This window comes from Fistularia commersonii, chromosome 20 (genome assembly GCF_037954325.1).
Source record: "Fistularia commersonii isolate RoL2024-O1a breed Wild chromosome 20, RoL_Fcom_v1.0, whole genome shotgun sequence".
NCBI classification, from domain to species: Eukaryota; Metazoa; Chordata; class Actinopteri; order Syngnathiformes; family Fistulariidae; genus Fistularia; species Fistularia commersonii.
This window is the reverse complement of record NC_141303.1, coordinates 9,257,080-9,280,633: the sequence shown is the minus strand read 5'-3', so window position 1 is coordinate 9,280,633 and position 23,554 is coordinate 9,257,080. Positions and strand designations below refer to the sequence as shown.

Genomic DNA, 23,554 nt, shown 5'->3' with positions numbered 1-23,554 from the left:
TCTCTTTTTTTTCCCAGTCGCCTCTTCTCTGATATGTGTGTTTTCTGGCATGCTATCAGAGTGCAGCAGTCTCGCCAAGCGCCGGCCTTCCTGAGAGAAGAGGCGTGCCCCCTAGACCAGTGGATCCCAGACCAGTATACACTAACATTGGGAGGAAGCGGCGTTCCCTGGATTCCATGAAACACAGAGGAACTGCAGAGACCTTAGGGAGAACTTGGACAAGAAGGGGAAGAACTACCAATCCTGGGGAAAGATTTATTTGGGACAAGAGATAACCTTTCTTTATGACTTTATAGGCAGGCGTTAACGTCCATATAGACAATCTCCTAAATACTCCACAATGTGTTACAGTTCACAGGAAAAGGCCTTGGCTTGAAACTCCTCTGTGCACGTGAGGAAGAGTGAGTTCCCGGGGATGTTATTCTAACAGGGAGAGGGCAGCTGTCACAATATGGCAGGCTTCAACAAAAAACCTCCCTTAGAAAAACATAAAATACCATCAATCCCCTGCTATCTTTAGTCCAATATGGCACAGCAGCTACAAATTAATGGAAATCTTTTTTCACCCATTTTTTTCTTCATAAAGAAGACCAGTTTTGAATCCGGAAAAAAAAAAAAAAATTGCAACAGGAAAAATAAAATCGCCAATTTAACGAATGTCTCAGATACTGAATAAATACATTGTTGAAATTTAGGGCAACCTTATCTCTGCTACTCATGCTATCAAAAAGCATGGGACTAACAAAGCTGACCTTATATCAGCAGCGGGACTCTGACAACCCTAAAGAAAACAGTCCCTCTGGTCTGACGCTGCTGTGCACCTCCTGGCATGCACAGCTGTTTTTGTCTCTCTCACTGACAAGTACTCTGCTGACTGCGCAAAAAGTGATTCATCTAACTGGGAACCTCGCCAAAATGTTGTTGATCGTCCTGTAATTCTTAATGTGCACTGTAAACCAAACACAAAGGATCTGACCCTTGAGCCATCCCTTTATGAAGAGAGCTTGTCAGTGACTCATTCTTAAAAATATTACCTATGAATAACAAAGTGGTAACTAGTGATCACCATGTGAGCTGCAAACCTAGTAATAAGGGGATAATACTGCATTTTATAAAGACAGTTTTGTCCTTTCCACGATCCTCACAAATTTAGAAGCCACTGAACTCTTCACAGCACAGACTAAGAAGGGATGACTGTGCTGGAAACGATGATCCAGACTTTAGCATTCTGGCTTAGACAGCACACAAAAACAGTTCCTGATAAAGTCTGATGCAACACATCATAGAATCCAAAGCAAAGATTATAAGATACTGCAATCCCCATCTTTACAGACATCTGCTGTCCTCCTTTTCCCTTTTCGGCCCTCACAATCTAACTCCATCAGGATATATTGATTGCTAATTTAGAGAGGAGGCATGATGCTGCTGTACTTTTAAGGCGAGGGTCAGTAACATGGTCTAATTTTTGCCTGCAGAACCATTTTGGCAAAGTCCTATTACTTCATCAATAGGCAATGAGCTCTGATACCGAAATGCAGAATAAAATGGCTGACAGAACCTCATGTGAGTGTGACATCACCTTTGTATTTAATAGTTTTTGAAGAGTGTTTGATTAGGTGGAAACTCAATTCGCTTGTATACTATTCTGCTTGCTTTCTTGTCATTGATCAATATTTTGACATTAAACAGAGGTGACACTTGAAGTAAAGTGAGACAAATATGGTATTTTATTACTAAATCTGGAAAAAAAAACACTTCTATTTTCTAGTACTCCTTTCACATAATAAACAACTTCTATAACTTTTATAATTACAGCCACATCAATTGTTGATGTCCTCTCAGATTATCTTTTTAAGTACACAAGAAGGCTGCTCATTAAAATTAGCTTATTGATGATACACATGTATGCTCAGTTCATTAATATATTTTTATTAATGCGCTGTTGGCAGCCACTTAGGAGCTCAGTGTCTTGCTCAATTTCAACAGGCTTGAAGAAGCTGGAAAAATTAACCCCTGAGCAACGCCGTCCCTATATACTATAATAATATTGTGCAATCTATGCACTTCATAAACCATAACTGTTCAGTATTATAAACACAAACAACAAAGAGAGACAATGTTTAGAACATTGAGAATATTGAATCTGAAGTGTCTTTGTTCACACAGTAGACAGTGTCTGGTAAAGAGGGAACAAAAGTTTCACTCAAGATTTGAAATATCTTATACATCAGATGAGCTGGTATCATATTTGGTATGCTCATTCAAGGTTCATGCAGGATGAATCCTAATGACTTTAGTGATTCTCCAAATCAATATAGCCAACATGATATTGGCATTTATGATTTTTTTTTAAACAGCAACCTCTAGGAATGTTGCATTTGCTTATCAAGGAGTCTTCATCTTCTGGTCCAACTCTAAAGAACAACCAAAAGTATTAATCTCGGCTCAATCTGTCCAAGTAGGCATCACATTGCATGACCCCACAACTAGGCTTTACAGATTATACACACGTACAGATGATAGAAATTTATCGTGATATTTAATCATTTTTTCTCCATAATTTTCATTCCTCTGTTATGACCCATTTAGTTTGGGAAAAATAGGTTTGGTGCACAGAATTCTAAACAATAAAGCCAGTAGACTCAATGTTCGTGCGTGTGGTTCTGTGATGTGTGGTTCTTGTCGAGACTGTACCCAGTGAGTTCCTCAAATATGAAAACAGAAGCACATGACATTAGATCATGAGCTGGTCTGTACTGCCCAAAACAACAATAGACAAATGTTGAAAATGCTTACAGAGGCACAACATCGTCTGAGCCTGAATAATACTCACAACAGTCACGCAAGCTATGCATGCTAGAGAAAGTAATTTGCATGTCTAGTAGGTAAACTTAATTCCCAACTCTATGTAGTTGTGTTTTCATAATGAATTCAGTTTATAGATTAAGCGATTGCATGATAAAATGGCTATTTTTAACCACCTCAATTCTGAGAAAACATCCAAGAACATTATACATGTTTACATCATTAACATTTCTATACATTTGTCAAGCTTATTTGGGTACTGATTCTCTACTTTCAGAAAAACCCTGTACCACAAATAGAAGAGAGAACCAATATATGTGGATGCGTCTGTGTCTGTGCATGTGTGTGTGTGTGTGTGTATGTATGTATGTGTGTGTGTGCTTGTGTGTGTGTGTGTGTGTGTGTGTGTGTGTGTGTGTGCGTGTGTGTGTGTGTGTGTGTGTGTGTGTGTGTGTGTGTGTGCCCACTGTTTAATGCCACAGGTAGTGTTGGACATATTTGTACTGTGGTTAATCTATTACAGGCCTGCAGGGAAAAGAAAAGAACAAACCAGCAGCAAAAAATCTTCTATATTCATCTGCTATAGACTGAAATCTCACTTTGTTTCAAATTTTAAATGTAATAAGGAGATGAGGTGTCCTCTGTCCAGTGGAACCACCGTTTATAACACCATCTTGACATTTAACATTGATCACTTGGCATATTTAATGCTGCAAAAACAGTAAAAGAAAGTTATTGAATTGTATATTTCTCAATAAAAAAATAAATAGAACAGGAGCAAGAGTTCAGTCCAGTCACTGTATTTGCATGCTTAATCAAAACAAATCCATTTTGAAGCAGTTTTAAATCCTCCAGCACAGTGAAACTCTGATCAATAAACCTTAGAATATGAGGAAGAAGTGAAAGTTCTTGTTATTTAAAGCCTGTGCCTTAGGTAATTGACATCTTCTCCTTTTGGCTTTTCACCTCAGGGGTTGCCACAGCGAATCAATTTTCTCCATGTAACCCTATTCTCTGTATCCTCCTTTCTCACACCAACTACCTGCATATCCTCTCACTATGGCCACAAATCTTCTCCTTGGTCTTCCTTTAGACCTCCTGTCTGGCAGCTCCAATTCCAGCATCCGTCTACCAATATATTCACTATCCCTCCTCTGTACATGACTGAACCATCTTAGTCTGGCTTCCCTGACCTTCTCTCCAAAACATCTAACGTGCTGTCCGTCTGATAAACTCATACATGATCCCATCCATCCTGGTCACTCCCAAAGATAACCTTAGCATCTTCATCTCTGCGACATCTAGCTCTGGCCCCTATCATTTTGTCATTGTTACTGTTTCTAGGCCATAAAGCATCGCTGGTCTCACCACTGTCTTGTACACAATTCCTTTCATTCTGGCTGATAGGCGTCTATCACATAGTCCCCCTGACACTTTTCTCCACCCACCCCAACCCGCAAGAACCCATCTCTTCCCCTCCTTTGCACACTCTCCGCTGCTTTGGACTGTTGACCCCAAGTACCTGAAATCTTCCAACTTCTTGTTCTACACTCCCTGTAGCCTCACCATTCCATGCAGGTTCCTCTCATTCACACACATATACTCTATCTTGCTTCAACTAACATTCATTCCTCTCCTTTCCAGAGCATAACTCCACCTTTCTAGATTTTCCTAAATCTGTTCTCTGCTCTCACTACAGATCCCCATGTCATCTGCAAACATCATGATCCATGGAGATTCCCGTCTAGCCTCATCTGTCAGCCTGTCCATCACCATTGCAAACAAGAAGGGGCTCAGAGCTGATCCCTGATGAAGCCCTATTTACACCTTGAACTTCTGTTACCCCTACAGCATACCTCACCACTGTCTCACTGTTAGCATACATGTCCTGCACCAGTCTAGCATACTTCTCTGCCCCTCCAGACTTCCTCATACAGTACCGGAGTTCCCCCCTTGGCACCCTGGCATATGCTTTTTCTTGGTCTACAAAAACACAACACAACTCCCTCTGGCATTCTCTGTACTTCTCCATAGCATTCTCAAAGCAAATACTGCATCTGTAGTTCTCTTTCTAGGCATGAAGCTACAGTGCTGTTCACAAATGCTGATTTCCCTCTCTATCCTTAATCACACGGACCTGCTGTACATCCTTTCCGTCTCTATCCCTCTGTTTTGCCAACCTGTATAGATCATTCTCTCCTTCCTTACTGACCAACCAAGCGTGCAAGTCATAACACGCCCTTTGTTTTGCCTTTGTTACCTCTATCTTTATCTTACGCTGTATCTCCGTGTACTACTGTCTGTTGTCTTAAGTCCCCCCAGAGTCCCACTTCTTCTTTGCTAACTGCTTTCTCTGTATTTATTCCTGCACTTCCTCATTCAACCAAGTCTCCTCATCTACTTTCCTTCCAGATAATACACCAAGTGCTCTGATCACATTAGATGTAGTTGTCCAGTCATCTGGAAGCTCCCTCTGTGCACTCAAATCCTTTTTTCAGTTCCTCCCTGAAAACCATACAACACCCCTTCCTTTTCAGCTTCCACCACTTTGTCCTCTGCGCTGCCTTTGTCCTCTTGATCTTCCTTGTTACTGGAGTCATCCTTCAAACCACCATCCAGTGCTGTCTGGCTACACTCTCACCTACAATGACTTTGCAGTCACTGTTTCAGGTTACCTCGTCTATACAAGATGTAGTCTACCTGCGTGCTCCTACCTCTGCGCTTATAAGGTACATTATGTTCCTGTCTTTTCTGGAAAAGGGTTCACAACTGTCATTTCCATCCTTTTTGCAAAGTCTACCACCATCTGTCCCTCTGTGTTCTGTGTTCCTATCCTGTATACCAAATCTGCCCAGCACTTCTTCATCCCCTCTATTGCCAGCACCAACATGCCCATTGAAGTCTGAAGATATGCTAGATCAAATAAGTGACAGACAGACAGACAGACAGACAGACAGACAGACAGACAGACAGACAGACAGACAGACAGATAGACAGATAGATAGATAGATAGATAGATAGATAGATAGATAGATAGATAGATAGATAGATAGATAGATAGATAGATAGATAGATAGATAGATAGACAGATAGACAGATAGACAGATAGACAGATAGACAGATAGACAGATAGACAGATAGATATGTGCCACTTTTATTCTGATTTACAAGCTAAAGCTGGAACAATTGATCATCAGTGATTATGTCACAGGTAATGGATTTGGGGTTAAAGAGGGCATTCATGATGAATAAAAAGACAGGGACTCGGAAGAGTAATGAGAGAGGAGGGATATGAGGTAAGGACAAAGAGTGAGGACTATTTGAGCAGTGTACAGAGAGAAACGCCTCGTACCTTATCATGGGTAAGTAAACACTCTGCTCCGTCTGGAGTGACATCATTGTTCCTGAGAATCAATAACAAGCCACTTAAAGCGGGAAAATCGATGACTCTGTACACTATATTACCTTTTTGCGTTCACTTACCTAAGGAGGCACATACAACCACACACAAAAATGCACACAAACATGCAAACACACGCACAAGTAATGCATATACTGTAATGCAAAGCATATCCATGGAAAGCATTAACAGAAACAAACCCACAGTCACACTTTTCACTAGAGAAGGGGAAGAGTATTTGTGCAGCTTCAATGCAGAGTCAGCCTATTATGGGATTAGTGGTGGCCACAGCCTGGTGTAGACCTACTGTTCCAGTCTAAAGGGGATAATGCTCTGCCAAATCAGATTTCTATCAGGTTTCCCACACAAACACGCACATACACACAACTCAATACTAAAGCAGCTAGGATCAGTTCCAATTCGTAAATCTCAGAGATTCCCTTGCTCTCCAGACCATTTTTCCACTTCTGTTGGGTTTTTATTTATTCATTTATTTTGTGTAAATGCTTAATGTAATGAACAACAAAGTTCAAGCTAAACAATGCTAAAAATTAAAAAGTGGTGCCAATCACTTTGTACCACAGAGACTTTTTTGCATCACTTAAAGAACTCCTAAATTCAATTATCCATTAACAAGTGACTGGTAAGTGGTATGAGCACTATTCAAAAGGCTGAGGGTGAATGTACTTGAAAGATTGCTTCATTTCTGACTTATTTTCCCTCCTGAAAGGTGCAGCATCATGGACATGGCCCTCAGAGGCATGCTTTTCCCAGCCTGGGATGAGCAGTGGATTGTCTAGCCGAAAGGGCTGGCATAGTCAGTAACAGAGCTCCGTAAATCCTCTCAATCTGCCCCTCTCAATGTGAATGTGTATGTGTGTTGTATCTGAGTATGCATACTTTTTTTATGTCTTGAGGACATTTCCCCTCATAAAGGTAAACATGGCTGCAACCAACAGCCCTCATGGGGATACTTTGCTGGTTGCGTTATGACAAAATGTAATATCCGAGGTTGTGGTTGGGATTGCGGTTTGAGTGAGGTTATGGTAACATCACATGTCTGTGTGTGTGTGTGTGTGTGTGTGTGTGTACGTGCATGTGCATATGTGTGTGTGTGGTGGGGATTAATAGGGATGTGTCTTGTTAAACTAAATTTTGTGTCCAAAATCAGGACTCCAACATACTTTTAGTGTTTGTTTTACATTTTCTGGCCAAGATAATGGGCCACACAACTTCATTTCAAAGATAGGGGGCAAATTACCAGTAAGTTTTGGCTTTTACATTTTAGATTCTTATTTGACCCCAATGCCAAGTAGTGCCAAAACTAATTTCCTTTTTTGATCCAATATTTGCATATCAGGAACATTTAAAAATTCTATGCACTACAAACTATTTATGAATTTTAATGTTCACTGAAATGCTTGTTCTTATTTTTCGACCAACATAGGGGACTTTAATGGTCTGCAGCAATATATTTTTTTGAGATTCATATTGGAGTTTGGTAAGCTTTCAAGGCAGCATCTTTTTTGTCGGTTTTAATTTTTTCAATTTTAACCTTTACCTTGTGAAGTCCAAAATGCAATGACATATTTCATGTCCATTTCATGTCTGACAACCGTTTCAGTGTCGAGCACCGGGAAGTCAAGAACAACAGCATTGTTACCCTATTTGAATCTGTAAAGATCCATATCCTTCTTATATACAGCAATGTTCTTTTTTAGTCACTGCCAATCTTTCACTTTTCCTTAGCATGTGCACAAAAACAATAACAAAAAATGACAGCCTCCTGTGCCCTTGATGTGGTACACCATCTGTCTGGCTGACTGCATCCTGCTGAGACCCAAAATGCCACTAGAAAGTCCTGTTTTCTACCAGCACAACAGGACAGCTTATGTGTAAAGATAATCACTGAAGAACCACTGAAAATCAGGAATCTACCTTTTGATAACATTGATATCATGCTGATGTACAGTTTAGAAGAATATTCTTAAATACTACTTCATTTGATTGTTATTACAGGTTAAACTTAGTCCGAAATATGATGTTGATGTGCATTTGATGGTTATATGACTTGCTGTCAAAGGTCTTTTCCTGACCTGCAACGACCATTCACTCACTTGTTTCCTCAACCTCTTAATGATTGCCGAAGATGAACCTGTGCGAAAAACAATGGCATCTGCGCATAATTTCTCTGTCTGGAGAGGAAATCTTTTTTCTCTCAAAGCTCCACGACAGATTTCGGCCTTAACCTGTAAATCTCAGAGCCTCCATTGACCTGCCAGTCAGACGAAGTCAGCTTGGGCCATAGCAAAGACCGTCCTACTGTGTGAGGGTGCGTTCTCTACGGGACTCCCACAGGAAAGCTGTACACAATACTTGGCTCTGCTTTAGGTAGACACACACACATTAACTGCACAGAGGCACATACACAAAGACAGATTAAGAGAGACCTCAGTACTCACACATAAAAGGCAATTACACAATCCTACATATACACACACAAGCTCACACACACATACACACAGTCCCAAGCAGACAATGGATAGTGGAACTGTGCCATAAGGGAAGGCTGTTGTCCAGTCACTGGGCAACTGGGGCAGCAGATGGTCATCTTCCCTTCCACTAACACCAGCCTGGAGGGGGGGGTATGTCTTTTAGAGAACACCTTTCACCAAGTACATGGGAATGACTCAGCCATAACCCATAAAGCAAATGAGCTAGACACTGATTATCTTGGAGCCAACACAGAGTTGAAACACGGGAATGGAAAGTTTACTAGACCCAGATGTATGGGGAGAGTAAGTGACCTGCATGGTTTACCTGAAAGAAAAGGTATTTTCTTTCAGTGGTATTTAAAACAATGGAAACAGGTGACTACAGTCAACCAAACAGCCTTGGGTAAACTACAAACACAACAGGAAAATTTATGCCAGAAGCAGCTTTAAGCACAGGCAAGGAAGAAAACTGGGGAAAAGGTCAATCTTGACATGAAAAAGAGAAGGAAAAAAGAAGAAAGGGAGGTTTCATATCCTGTTGACCAGTTGCTGCCTCTCTGGGTGAAAGTTTTGATAGGAATTGATTTGATGCATGCAACAGTGTGGCAACAGTAAGCATGTCTGTGTATCCGTGTGTGCATGTGTGTGTGTGTGTGTGTGTGTGAGTGAGTGAAAGAGAGAGAGAGAGAGAGAGAGAGAAAGAGAGAGAGAGAGAGAGAGAGAGAGAATGTTGGGGCGACAGCCTCTGGCAGCTGAGTTTATATTTTTTGCTCATCTTAGCCCGGCTTAACAGAGGAAAAATATGCCCTGCATTCTTGTCCCGTATTTTCTGTCACTTCTCAGGATGACTCTTTCGAAGGGGATAACCAAAACAAGACTCAACTTACATAACTAAAAAAATGTATGGGCTGCAACAGGTGATTCGATGCAGGGGAGACACAAGCTGTTGGTGCAGTTATGTAAAAAGATGTAACAAGTGAAAAACAACTTTGCATGAATGGTCCCTCTGTGTATGGAGTAAGGGGGAGCCTCCTTTAAGAAAACATGTTTGTCAAAGAAAGTTGCGTCACACGGTGGTTTAAGACCAGGACAACATGGAGAGAAGGAGGGATAGAGTACTGGAAAGGTCAAAAAAAGTGAACAAACAGAGAGAAAAGTGGGACAAGAGAGATATAGAAAGCCACGACTGATAGAAACCTAAGGGGGTCAATATGTGTTCCAGAAATATTACACATTTATGTTTGCATTCTTGAGTTACATGTGGAAGATCGTTTTTTTCAACCAACAAAGCTGTAGTCAAGTGAATACTGTGGACTCTTGTCAAGATATCTAGTCAAGCTGTTTACATCTCCTTTGTAAACCAATACTGCTATTTTTCCATTTTGGCTCACTCCCCCACTCACGTTCCCCTTGTCCTCCTCCCTTTTGTTAATTTGTTTGTGTGTAGCCTTTCATCTTTGCCTTGAAGCCAGCCTGATCCTTGTTTTTGTCAATGGGACTTTTGAGAGGAATGTGGTTGAAGCAGAATTTGGAGCGTCCTAATGACACATTTGTCACACTGAGAAACAGCTGTGTGAGAAACTGTTAATAAGGTGAGAGATTACCAATATCTCCTCTTCGACAAGTGTCTAAGGCCTAGTTATTCTGTTAAAGTCTAAAAAAAACATGAGTGTTTTAGTTGCCCTAAGGGCGCCTGTGGTAATACCATTCATTCAGGGTTTTTTTTCTCTCCCATCTCCTATTTCTACGAACGTGCTGCTGGATTCCTGAAAACCCAAGTCCAATCTGCCTTCAGCACTCAAGTATTTCAACAGACGTTCAAAACAACACTGAGTGCCAGGTCTTGCACAAAGAAACTGATTTACTTCTTTAAATATGACTCTATAGGGATTCTCTAGACTGTAGGCGCAACCCATCTTTCCTATTTTTCTCTCTCTATCCCCTCCCTCCATTAGTACCCCTCCATTCCCCCCGATATTCCCTTGGCACAAACATGGCTCTGAATAACATGTCTTCAGATGGCGAGAGGGAGAGAGAGAGAGGTTAGGGGTGGGGGAGTTTGGAGGAGGAAGGGGGGTAACCTATATAGTAAGCCATGTTTCTTTCCCTTTGGGCTCCGTTTGATAAATAGCAGGCCCTCTAAAAGCAACAGATGCTACGACTCAAACCCTGGCAAATTTGTCAGCTCGGCAAAAAAAAGCTCTCAATAGATTTTCCGCCTACTGACTGTAGGCCGACATAGAAACACTACAAGTGCGAAGAGCAGACATAGACACAAGCCCCCCGTATGTCTCTGCAGCCCCCTGTTGCAAAACAAACCAAGTTATATCAAGTTCTCAGTCGTCACCCGAGAGGTTTGTCCAGCCTAATAAGGTCAATAAGCTCACGGCTTACAGGTCAACGTTAAAGCTTTACCATCTTTCATCCATTACCAGTAATGTAATTCATTCAGCTATACTTTTCCTCAGTCGAATCGTCTTCAATACAAACATGCAGCTTCTACTAACACAAAGGCAGCTAAAATGACAATGAAGAATGAAAGCCGCTGAGACAGGAGGCGCATATATGTTGATCTTGGATAACACTTACTTCTTAAAAAAAGTTATCACTGAAGACAATTCTTTACGTTCTGTATGAAGCCAGGCAGAGGGCTTTCGCAACAGGGTTGCTGGTGTATGTAAATATGACAAAAGGGGCAAAGTTGGGTTGGAAGGTGAAAATGATATAGTAATGTTGATACAATTGGCAGGGGCAGTATAGTGGTATGGCTCAGGGGGTTAGAGTGGTCATGCTTGAAACCAAACATTCCTGGTTTGTGCACTCCTCTCAACCCGTCTGAGTTTTGTTGAGCAAGACGCTGAACCCAAAACCTCTCCCCTGGCGCTGTTAAGTGGCTGTCAACTGGTCATGGTTCATCAATGATGGGTTACATTCAAAGGAAATAATATTCCGCAAGGGTTTAACAAAGTACTCTAAAATAATAAAATTGATACTTTTCATGCCATATTGAAGAACACAACCTTTGTGTGAGGGACTCATCTTGCAGCATGTTCAAATGGAAGTCTACCTCAACGAACCCTTGTGGAAGGATGTTATGTACATCGTAAATTGAATAAACTTGCCGGATAAGAAGTGAGTGGCGTACACAGTACGGTCCACGACTAACACAGCATGTGAAAATTGTGTCTGTTATTGCCAACATGTTGCTTTCCTAGTGCCTGCACTTAGAAGTTTATTTACAATTTCCTGTTTTGTTTTTGCATTGTCTGGTTTTGTACACAAGGATTTCAATTTTACTAAAAAGTATTTCTTGAGAATTTTAACATTTATCCTTGAAGCACCATATTGCAACATATTTACCAGTAATCTCTGTGTAAATGTGTATTGACAGTGCATTGAAGTGCATATTACTCAGACTACAGTGAAGCTAGATAGGGGATAGGCTTTCCTTCCCCCAATGGTTTCTATGGAGGCCATATATACCTATGGAAACAATTCCAATGACCTCATACAGGCAAGAGATGTTTTCTGATAATCAAGGTACATTTACACTAACAAGAGCTTTAAAATGTGAGCCTCCGTGTATAAAAGGTAAAGCCCTCAAATAATCTTACAGCTACCATTCATCACAAACAACCATTCACAAAAGCCTGGCACCTTTTAGTCCGCATTAGTTCTAATATCATAATTCTAATGATGGGAAGAGCTAATTCTGGATGCCAATTATGTGTAATTCTAAAAATGATGAACAATAAATAACCAAAAACTACATATATTTATATTTTTTGAAAAAGCTTGAAGTGTAAGCAAATATTGTGGAGCTTTCTCATATACAGCATATAGCGTATTTTTTTAAATCCTAACTCATTTTCAAGCAAAAAATGACTGACTCAAGATTTAAGTTTTAGGGTGAGGTTACCATATGATTATTTGTACAACATATGCCACAAGAAAGTATGAGGCTGCATATATATGGGGTTATATATAGAGCTGATTAACAACTTCTGTTTCTGGGAAGAGGAAGCATTTGAAGGTGAACATGGGGGTGGTAAAAACCAAATGTGAAAAAGTGGAGAATAAGTTAATAGTTTCTAATAGTCAATAGTTATGACTATGAGATTGCATTGTAAGGTCTGGGGGTTTGAGTTCAGTTGCAGGTATTGAGCAGCATTTAAAATTCCCTGTTTCTTGCTAGAGGGAGGAAAGTTTCCCAGCTCTTGAGTTGAATATAATAATGTTTTACTCTCGGTCTCCCTTGCCTACTCTGAAACCATGTTGTTTTAATTAATCTCCTTACTCTGATCCGCTATTTGTACCCAGTAAAGTGTAAAGGCTGTAAAAGCAAATGGTGCATTTTATTATAATTTTGTTCATAAAGATAATGAGTTGATGAATGAGGACAGTAACTTTTGATGATCAGTTGAGGGAAGTGTTTACTTTTCACTCCTAAACAAAACCAGTAAACAAAGCTTTTCACAATGTTGTCAGGTCAGATTCAGTGAACAGGCATTCTTTCTTTATCCAGATTACAAAAGAACAAATATGCTTTGGCTGCTGTAATGCCAATTCCAATAATGAGGTCTGCAAGGGTCAAAAAAACAACACTCAACCAGGAAGTAAGCCCATTCCTCCATGGTGCTAGACAACCAACTTTATCAATACTAAAAATGTGCTAACCACAGAAACTAGCGCCAGCATTCATTTTTTCTTTGTGTTATATCAGATGCTGTGGCAGCTACGAGATCTCATGCCCCTTTTGGCAGGTAAAACTGGAACAGTACAAAGTCTGGCCAGGAGGAAAGGTTAAAGTAGAAGGAGCGCTAAAAAACACAAGACAAAAGACACACATTTAAAATAAGTGGACACAGACTGGTTTGTCAAAAGATTTTCACAAGCACTGACATCACTGTGTGGGAAAGTTACTCTATGTCTTTTCTTATCGGTCTCTGACCTCAGAGGTGTCAGGCGGTCGGGATGCTGGGATCCCGTCAAAACACACCAGACACACACTGTGCTCCATTTTCCATGCATGTTCTCATCAGCACCTGCATGTTCACATGTATTTGAGATACTGAGATACACACGAACAACACGAAGTTAGACAGTGGATTTGATGGAGTCAGAGGACATGAGGGAAGCCTGACCGAGATTGAGGCCGGGCAGGAAGGCAAAAGGAACACACCCTTGGATATGAACAGGAAGCAAGCAGGAAGAGAGGGCTCTGTCAAGACACACTCTTGCTAAAAAAGTCGCAGCTCTGTATTTAAGATTTAAAACATTGACAAAAAAATATTTGATGAATGATTCAGTCTATGAAAAAGACAATTTCATACTGCAAGCAAAAAAGGATAACCCTCAAGTTACTCCTCTAGGTTAATTTAAGAAACTGAATGTGTCACGTCTTAAAATAAATTTGACATTACATTAAAAAAATGATTTCATCAGCTATTCATCTCGTTCTGAGTATAGTGGGCTGAGATCCAACCAGTCTTCCCACTTTCTTGGTTAGTGTCCAAAAGGGTTCCCCGATATGTATAGCTGGAGTTGCAATTCAACACAACACTTGTGCCTCTTAACAACTGGCATTTGTTTTAGTGGAAGTCCAAAAACCTGCACTGTAGCAGGTTAATTGTAGAACATTGTAGAACAGACAGAATAAATGAATAATTGTGTGATTTTTATTTAATTCACAAACTCCTCTAATCTCAATCGTACAGCACTTTGATGGAAAGTGGTCTATGAATATATTGATTATCAGTGTTAATATTGTTAAGAAACTCAGATGATGAAACGTTTTGATTTATTAATCAGTGCGACACGCTGAGGCGGAGACAAATCTAGTTTTCATTTTCATTTCTTATAATTACGTTTGAATGTGTTATACTGAAACTGTGCAAAAAGGATACACCACACACCCACAGAGAGATCATAGATTATCAACAGTACCTACAGGTATACAACAAATGTTGGAGTCTACAATGAAATGCTGTTTCTCAAAGACCTGCTTATGTTACCTGAGCTGCTCCCAATATTCCTCGACTGCCTGTGTCTTCAGTTTCCACAGAACAGTAAGTTTGTGTGTGTGTGTGTGTGTGTGTTCCGTTACTTTCAACGTAGACTCTTTGTTGTGCTCTTGGTTAGTGTTTTAACATTTTAACAGTCCCAGGGATGTTTTATACCTGGAGTCCAGTTATAAAGTGAATGGGAATCCAAAGAGTCCATTGCATGAATGTTAAAGCAATAATTCTATGTGGAAAGAAAATCTGAAAATTATCTGAAACTTTCTTTGTTTCCAAAGATAAAAAAAGAGAAGTAATCTAATCACTACAAACCTGCTTCATGACTACTACTTTTTTTAAAATGTATATAGAATGATATATTGGATGTATTCATGTATAGAATTTCTCTATATAAATTATGCAATAAATTGTTAATTATGTTGTATTGAAGGGAAAGTTAACTAGCATTACGATCAAGAGTAGGTTCAAACTCCTCAACGATTTGCAACACAAACATGTGAATGCTGCAAGAAAAATGAAACAAAACTAAACAGAATGATAATGGGACTGTTTGTATTGAGAATGTTCTGCAAACATGTTACAGGGGATTGTTTACTCATTTGCTTCTCAATAACCTGCCAGCAGCAGCAATTTGCCTGCATCAGTCACAGGAACAACACAACAGCGGCTGATTAAATCTGTATTCACAAAACAGTCTGAGGGCACAGACCAAAAAAACAGGTGAAAGTTTCAGTGGTTCATGGGTGCGTGTGTTTGTGTGTGTATATGTTTGTGTCTCATATTTTTCTGCTTTGGAGATTTTTCGACAGCAGCTGCACAGGCACTCTGCCAGAGTAACCACTCCCACTCTTCCTCTATTGTCTACTTCAGCATCTCCAAAAATCTGTGTGTTGTACTTTCTCCTTTATTTCCCAGTATTGTCTGAACCAATGCCATCTCACTGACTGTCTGTGTACCCACCTCTCACCCAGTCTATGTGTTCTGCCTCCCTCCTGTCTAATAGGGATTCTCAGTTACCGAGACATTATTGTCCTATTTGATCAATAATAGCTACAAAAAACAACTGCTCTTACTTTGTATAAAATTGTAAAAAAAAAAAAAAAAAGAAAAAATTCACTTGTTGCTTATGTCACGATGCTGTCTGGGTAGGGATGTCATGAGATTGCACGGGGCTCTGTCGCTATCATTTTACCCTACAGACCAAAAATGTGTCATTTGTGCAACCCTTCCCATTTCAACCCATGAATGACGTGGGTGAGGAGGATAACACAGAAGACAGGAGTCAAAATGAGCTTCATAAGAAAGTCAAACAAATGCACAAAGAGGCAAGAGTTGTCAAAAGTCGCTGGTGTTCCTGGGACAACTGGGTCGGTACGCTAATAGAGAGCATCTGTTATAAGGAGCTCCACTTTTTGTCATTGGCTGCTCACTTTAGATTTCAACGGAAAGCTGAGCGGTGGCTCCTTTCTTATGAGAATCACAAGTCCCTCAATGATTTTAATGGGTTACGACAAAGTGAGATGCACCATTGTTGCCTCTCAACTGTGCATTTATATTTTACACACTTTCCTTTAGGGCAAATTCCATGGATTAAAAATGTCTGCACTTGTGATATTATAAATTGAAACTGTCTTCAGCCAGATCCAGGAGTCAACAATGAAGGAATAATATCTGCATGTATTCCAGGAGGTGAAAATCTTGACTCTCCTCCTATAAACTTAGTGAGAGTTAGAGTAGGATCCCGAGTGTGTAAAGAACCACCCAGTCACGCTATATTTGTGTATGTATATCGTTGCACATGGCTATACGTTCACCCGCATGCACATTGCACATAAACAGTCACTCAGGGTGAAAAACAAAGATCTTGTCTTTCTCTCATGCCCCCTATTTCCTGCCCTCTCCCCAGCCTGCCCAAGAATTAGCTGGTGGTCCCCACACTCAGCCTATTCTCTTTCCTCCTCTCTCACAGTCCCTTGCAGCTCTGCCACCTCAGCGTTTGGTTTGATTGAACAGGAAAGCCCTCCGCCAGCTCTTACAATAACAAGCTGACCGTAGTAACCATCACTGAATGTGTGTTGTTTTCAATGAGCCCATGTGTAAATGCAAAAGGACTCCAGTGAGAGACTTAAAGATCCTAAAAATATCTTTCATATGCCCTTTACCTGCACACAGTTACATGTTCATGTTCAAAACCATAGTATATTTGCCACTCTATAACTTTCTGTAGATCTTAAAGTTTGCCCCTTCTCTCTGGGGGATATTTTCTACCACAAACAATTGCTTAGACCAGGTTTCCCAATGGGAAATGTAAAATCCTATCTCAGTGGTCCTGGTTAAGGTTAAGGTTAGGTATACTGTATATAGTTGTGCTGAGGGGCTGATCGGTTTTGTCTGCACAAACTTTTTCTTCCTTTCTTTCGTCCTCTTCCTTATCATAACATAGCACATACAAATCCAACACAGCAGCTCACTATCCATTTGTTAAGTCAAGGGTGTTTTACTAATTGTAGCTGAGGCCCTAGGCTTCTTGCTGTAGCCACTGATGAGGATGATAATGTAAGCACATACATAAACACAAACACTCTCACGTGTGTATACATCCATCCATCCATCGTCTACCGCTTATCCTACTCAGGGTAGTAGGGGATGCTGGAGCCTATCAGGTGAAAAGAGGGGCACAGCCTGGACTGATCGCCAGATAATTGCAAGGCCACATAAACAAACAGACAACCATTCAGTCTCTCATTTGCACATCTGGGCAGTTTTACCAATTAACCTGTTGCATGTTTTCAGATTGTGGGAGGAAAGCGGAGAACCCAGAGGAAACTCACGCAGAACATCCGAACTCCACGAAGGGGCCCTGTCAGAATCGAATCAGGGTCCTTCATGCTGTGAGGCTGACGCGCTAATCACTCCGCCACCGCACATATATATGTGTGTGTGTGTGTGTATAAATTCTGGGTTTAAAATTGATTTATTTACTGTGACTTGTAAATGTCTCTCTGCCCAACGACTGCAACAACACATTCCTAGATATCACACTTTATACCGGATATCTGATTGATGAGTGAAATGCTCAGGTCTGACAAAGAACCGAGGATGAAATTTTACAGCCTTTGTTACATACATTTAGTTGCAGTAGTAAAAGAAACAGTTTTACACTGTAATTACTTTTTTACAAATAACCATGGCATTATAAGTGCAATTAATATTTTAAATCTTCATTAAAATGTGCAAGGGAAAGCACTCAGTCTAGCTGTGGTCAAGCAAAGCAGTGCTGCCACACCAGCAGGATTTGCTTTCATTGTTCTTCCTGAGTTGGTATGGATATCTCTTAATGTGTTTGCATGTAGGATATCAGGCACAGCTGTTGAAACCTTGATGACATTTTTGATACTTCCTGTGAGTTTGTCCATGCAAGGCTAAATTTCCTGTGAAAGCCAAACTTTCTCTAATATCCTTCTATGTAAGAATCCGTCTCTTTAAATGTATGTGTATATTCTTGTTTCCACAAAAAAACGACCATGTCCACTAACCATTTGTTCACTGTTCAGTATTCTCTCCTTTGACCTCAATATGGTCAGGGAAGTTGTAAAACAGGAGAAGGTGATAGACGTGAGTTGGACACTGGTTTGTTCACATCGCCTTGGTTTGTGCAACCTTCCACCACTGTACCACCAGTCTTCGCGCAAAATAAAACCCTCTGTTATTACAAATGCCTTTGTGTGGCAGCCACATGCCCCACCATGAAGGATCAACTGCGCGAACCAGCTTCAAGAGATGTCACACAGACACACAAGACCATGTACAATCACACAAACACCTTGTCTGTCATGCGTGTGATACACACTCAAATATCTTTATGACTGCTGTGATTAAAATAACATTTTTCCACTGTGTATTGGAACATGCGGAAGCAATTTAACAATAAAAAGTGAAATAAAATGGAGCATTCTTTGGGAAAAGCATAATGAAGGGTACATTGTCATTATTAACAGTCTCCACAGAAAGATATATTCTTTCACCATCTAACACTGCCTCTGATTTTTCTTCTCACTGTTTATAATCTAAATTCTTTTATATGCACAATTTGCACATTCTTGTTTGGATGTTTTTATTGTAATACATTTCAGTGCTTGGTGGAGGCTTGTGAATTGCTTTGCATCTAAATGGCACTATGTACAAGTATTTGCATCGATTAATATAAGTGAACAACTATCTGTTTGCATGCACCTCTCCATTTAACTTATGTATCCAACAATTTAAGTGCTGCAACCTTTCAGCGTAAACTGACCCAATAGCAGGGAGTACATTCAGTGAGGAGAGTAGATGTGTCTTGTACCCTCATAAAAAAGGGCAAGTGGCATATGTCCACCAAATTATCTGTTTCTCCATCCCCCACTACCCGCTGGCTATATAAATTGGTCTGTGTTATGGGATGGTAAGCAACCTTGATGTGTTTGGTGATACTAATACAAAACACTGAATGCAATCACTTCTAAGAATTGGTACATGTGACATGTTGAGACAACATGCCTGAACATGTTACTCGAAGCAAAAGCAGTCTTCAGCAGTCTCCATGAAGGTGATGACCAATTCACATAAATATTCAAAACACACATACACCCACACACATTTTCCAAATTTGTTGTTGATTCAGCTGTGCCACATTTATTGTGAAAAATCTTGAGATCTGAAAGGTATGACTGTTATCAAAGTAGTTTGTTTGACAAATCACTGTAAGATAAAACTTTCTGTCATTAAACAGTATTTGCTCATAGATTAAAATGGATGGTTAGCCTGAAGTATAATTTATTTTTTTGTCTATACAACTCAAAGATTAATACAAATTCTGTGAGCTCTGCAATGTTGTTTTTTGTGTCTTGAACCAGTCTATTTGCAGGTCATGCACATGTATTTGTTTAAGACATACAATAGGATGAATGTCTTGTAAAATACGAGTATACTGCAGTTTTAAGTTTGTCTTTAAAGTAGGGATTTTAGAGTCATGGCATTAAAAAGGTTTGTGTAGACCTTTGACCACCAAGATTTAATTACGGCAGTCCTTATTTGGATCCAAGTTTTTTTAGCATAGCTCAAGGTTAATGAGATATCTCTGATGAGAATGAGACAGATGCATACGAACCAGGAAAGAATACACCTGAGCCACAGCTATCGGTCCCCAAAAAGAGACTTAAATATAAATGAATTACATATGGTAAATTGCACACATAACCTGGCTAAAATAAGAGGCTTGAACTAACTGAACTACAAAGGTTGGGACTGTTTAAATATTTAACAGAGTTTCATGATCCATTTAATACCAAACTCTGGCGTAATCACTCTTGCTCAGTTACACTGCAACAGCCTTAACAGCTTAACAGTTCCTCTCTGCCATTGTAAGTCTGACCCAATTACTTAGGCTGTTTGATTCATTTCAAATGTCCGCAATTAATTCCCCCATTTCACGTCCCTTAACTCTTCCTGTATTTGAAGGGAAGGCAGGTGAGCATTTGACATCAGTAAGAGAAGACTGACAGAAATGTGTGAAACTGAAGCATAATTACAGATCTAAATATTAATAATAACAATAAAGACAACTGAGTATTTTGTAACACAAATTTTAAGTTGTTGATGTTTAACCCCTTCTGCAATATTTGAAAGTGTTTCTATTTTAATCTTCTAGAGGAAAATGCTGTAATTGATAACTACCATTCCAAACTAAGATTGTGTAGTATGCAGAATATATAATCAGACAACAGAAAATTTCTATTATAAGATATTTCCTTCTATTGTTTCTGGCAATATTGTTGCACATAAGATACAGAATTCTTTTTACAGCACTTTCATCCCTTCCTTTACATTCTTTTCTAAATGCAGTCTGACACATAAACAAACAGTATGGAGGGCCATGAGACAAAGAACAACCCCCCACCCCCAGCAGTCATAAACAGAGAAAAATTCAGCTGCCCAAACTATGTCAAGATGACAATGACCTGTACCTAAAGATGAGTGCACTTTTTTTCATTTTGGGTGGTTTGGATACTTACAGTCTTATACTAACTAAATTTGAAGTTACTTAGCAAAATGCTCCATAACCTTTTGCTTCCTTAAACTTCGCTATATTGTGATATAGGTCATGAATGAGGTGCATGAAGATGCATGAGATGACGATATGAAGTGGATCAGCTGAGAATTGAAAAATTGTGTTGAGGTGGAGACAAAGAGGCATGGCCTCTCACCCCACGGCACCAGGGGCTGGGGGGGGGCGTGGTTTAAGCCAGGGAAATATCCGCACCCGGAAGTTCACTGTTTACAATTTTTATTGTTGGTGCTCGTTGATTAAAGTTCGACTCCAAGGATCTGTCATAATTTCCTTGTTGAACATTGCAGTGTCAGACATATTTTTACCTTAAAAATTGAACAAATGTACCCAAATATCACTGTCTGACATATATTAGGTCACAACAATTATAAGAAGTTCTTTCTTTGATGCTTTAATTAATTGTGCGACATAAAAATTAATCTGTCACCACACTTTTGCATCTCTGAATACATATTTATGCAGTCCTATTTGAATGTTTTCATAACTAGCGCAATATTCATTTCCATTCATTGAGCCTTAGTAAACAGCTCCTCACCTGTTATCTACATAAATACACCCACTGGCTTTGTGTCAACAAGTTGTCAAATAGGACAAAAGCCGTGATATCTTCATTCTAAGGAGACAGCGTCAAATATGAAAAGCATGAGGGACTTGGCCACTGATGATGAGCCGGTTGCAAACACAAAGTCTCACAGCAGGAATAGGCTTGCGTTACACCTAAACATGAAAATCTGTTTTTCATGCCCATCACACAAAAGCTCATATAAGTTTTGTATAAGCTGGCTTGTGAGAGTTGTTGATGAAAGGAGGCAAGCCTAGTTGTGATTCTAATGGGGGTCTTCACACACACATAACCAAAGAGGGAGAGCGAGAGAGAGAGAGAGAGAGAGAAAGGCAAACAAACATCCTAGTTTCCTAGAAATTTTTGTCCCAGCTCCAATGAATGTTTTCCAGACAGTACATGTAACTCCCCTCCTTCCCAATCTCCCCCCTTCCGTTTCTGCACAATCAAGTCCCCCCAACCCAACAAACCACCCCAGACCATTTGCAATTACACCCCACCCGGATAGCTCCTTCCTCAAACTGCCCCTCCCTACTTTCTGCCTGGGCATAAACAGATTCTAGAGGTGTGTCTCTTTTTCACCAATGGCAGCGTTCATATTAAGTGTCTGAGCCAATCAGAGCGTCGAGAGGAAACAGCCATCTCTCCTTCTGTTAACGGCAGTTGTTGTTTTGCTTCTCTCACTCTGTTTTCTGCAAGTCTTTAGGGTGTTGGGTGGAGGGAATAAAGAGGAGGTCAGGTCAGGCATTAATTCCCTCTGTGTACTCAACCACAAATAGGTAGGGGCTTATCTCAAACTCTCAAGTGTGTGTGTATGTGTGTTTGGAAACCGTGCACTTGCCCACAAACACGCAGTTTCGTTAGAAGCAAGGGCATACACTGCTCAGGGTCTTTATCTATCTATCTATCTATCTTTCACTCCCCGCTCCCTAATTTCTCTCTCTCTCTCTCTCTCTCTCTCTCTCTCTCTCTCTCTCTCTCTCTCTCTCTCTCTCTCTCTCTCTCTCTCTCTCTCTCTCTCTCTCTCTCTCTCTCTCTCTCTCTCTCTCTCTCTCTCTCTCTCTCTCTGTCACACACACACACACACACACACACACACACACACACACACACGCACACACCAGTGTGAGTGGCCCAACAACAGTTCATGAACCAGTCAACAAGCACATTCTAAGCTGTCTAAACTTTTCATACAGCCATCAGCATAAAAAATGTTTCCATTTAAAGACAACTGATGTAATGATGAGTAATTCCCAATTTCCAAACCTCTGTGAACTAACCAACTTCCTGTACTATGACTTAAAGACATACCTGGGAAAAGTAGTGCTGTAAGTCCTTAAACAGAGGAGTCAAATACAACAAGGAAACATTCATTACTTTTCATTTCATTTCATTACTCTTCTCTCAAGGAGCCAAATCTGGGTGATGGTTTTTTCATTGCTCAATGAGGAAACCAGACTGTTGTTTGCAACAGCTAACCTGAAACGTCTAAACTGAAAATCTTGGGCAAACATGTCTTGTTATCACAAGAACACAACCAGTGCGATAAGAAAAAAACAGTACTGTGCACAGAGAGGAATGAAGCACAAAAAAAAAAAGGCAATACCGTAGCAAGAGTATGAGTAGACAGAGAACAAAAGTACTACCACGTTTTTGGTCCGACATGTGATGAGAGGAACTGTGTGGACAGACGAGTGATCAGATCAAGTTAGGATTAACTTCATAGCTGAAGGGTCACCTTTGCACAGCTGCTTGATTCACACCTACATGTTTTCATCCACAGATATATAAGTGTTAGATATGAAACAGATATAAAAGCATGTTACTGCTTGGTGATGGGCATGATAATTTCTGACAGACACCAAACAAAACAATACTTTAAGCCAGGAAATCATAACCACTTTAAATTATACAGCGCAGGCTGTATTCTTCTGTTTGTCTGTCTGCTTGTTTCTTTTCATAAGAAATTAAAAAAAAAAAAACATAAAAAAATTTCAATTTTCATGATTTGAGACTACGATATGTGGTCTGTGGAGAATTCGACATTTTTCAACCAAAAATTTAAGCTGTTCATTATATATAGCTACTTTGGCTATGAATGTACAAAGATGAATAATTGTAACATAGCTATGAAACTTTTTTTTGAAACAGAAAATACATGTAAAT

At 40.0% G+C, this 23,554-nt stretch overlaps 1 protein-coding gene and 1 long non-coding RNA gene across 4 annotated transcripts in view; both read right to left on the bottom strand.

The window, feature by feature from the left end:
- The window catches only part of sesn1 (sestrin 1), a 55,138-nt gene that overhangs the window by 14,238 nt on the left and 17,346 nt on the right, over positions 1–23,554 (bottom strand). The gene's annotated exons all lie outside the window — the stretch shown is intronic.
- On the bottom strand, positions 1,611–6,424 carry LOC147222843 (uncharacterized). The gene is made up of 3 exons (XR_015107716.1): positions 6,289–6,424; positions 6,158–6,209; positions 1,611–3,515 (listed from the first exon to the last, which is right to left on the bottom strand). It is a non-coding gene; the product is annotated as an uncharacterized LOC147222843 (long non-coding RNA).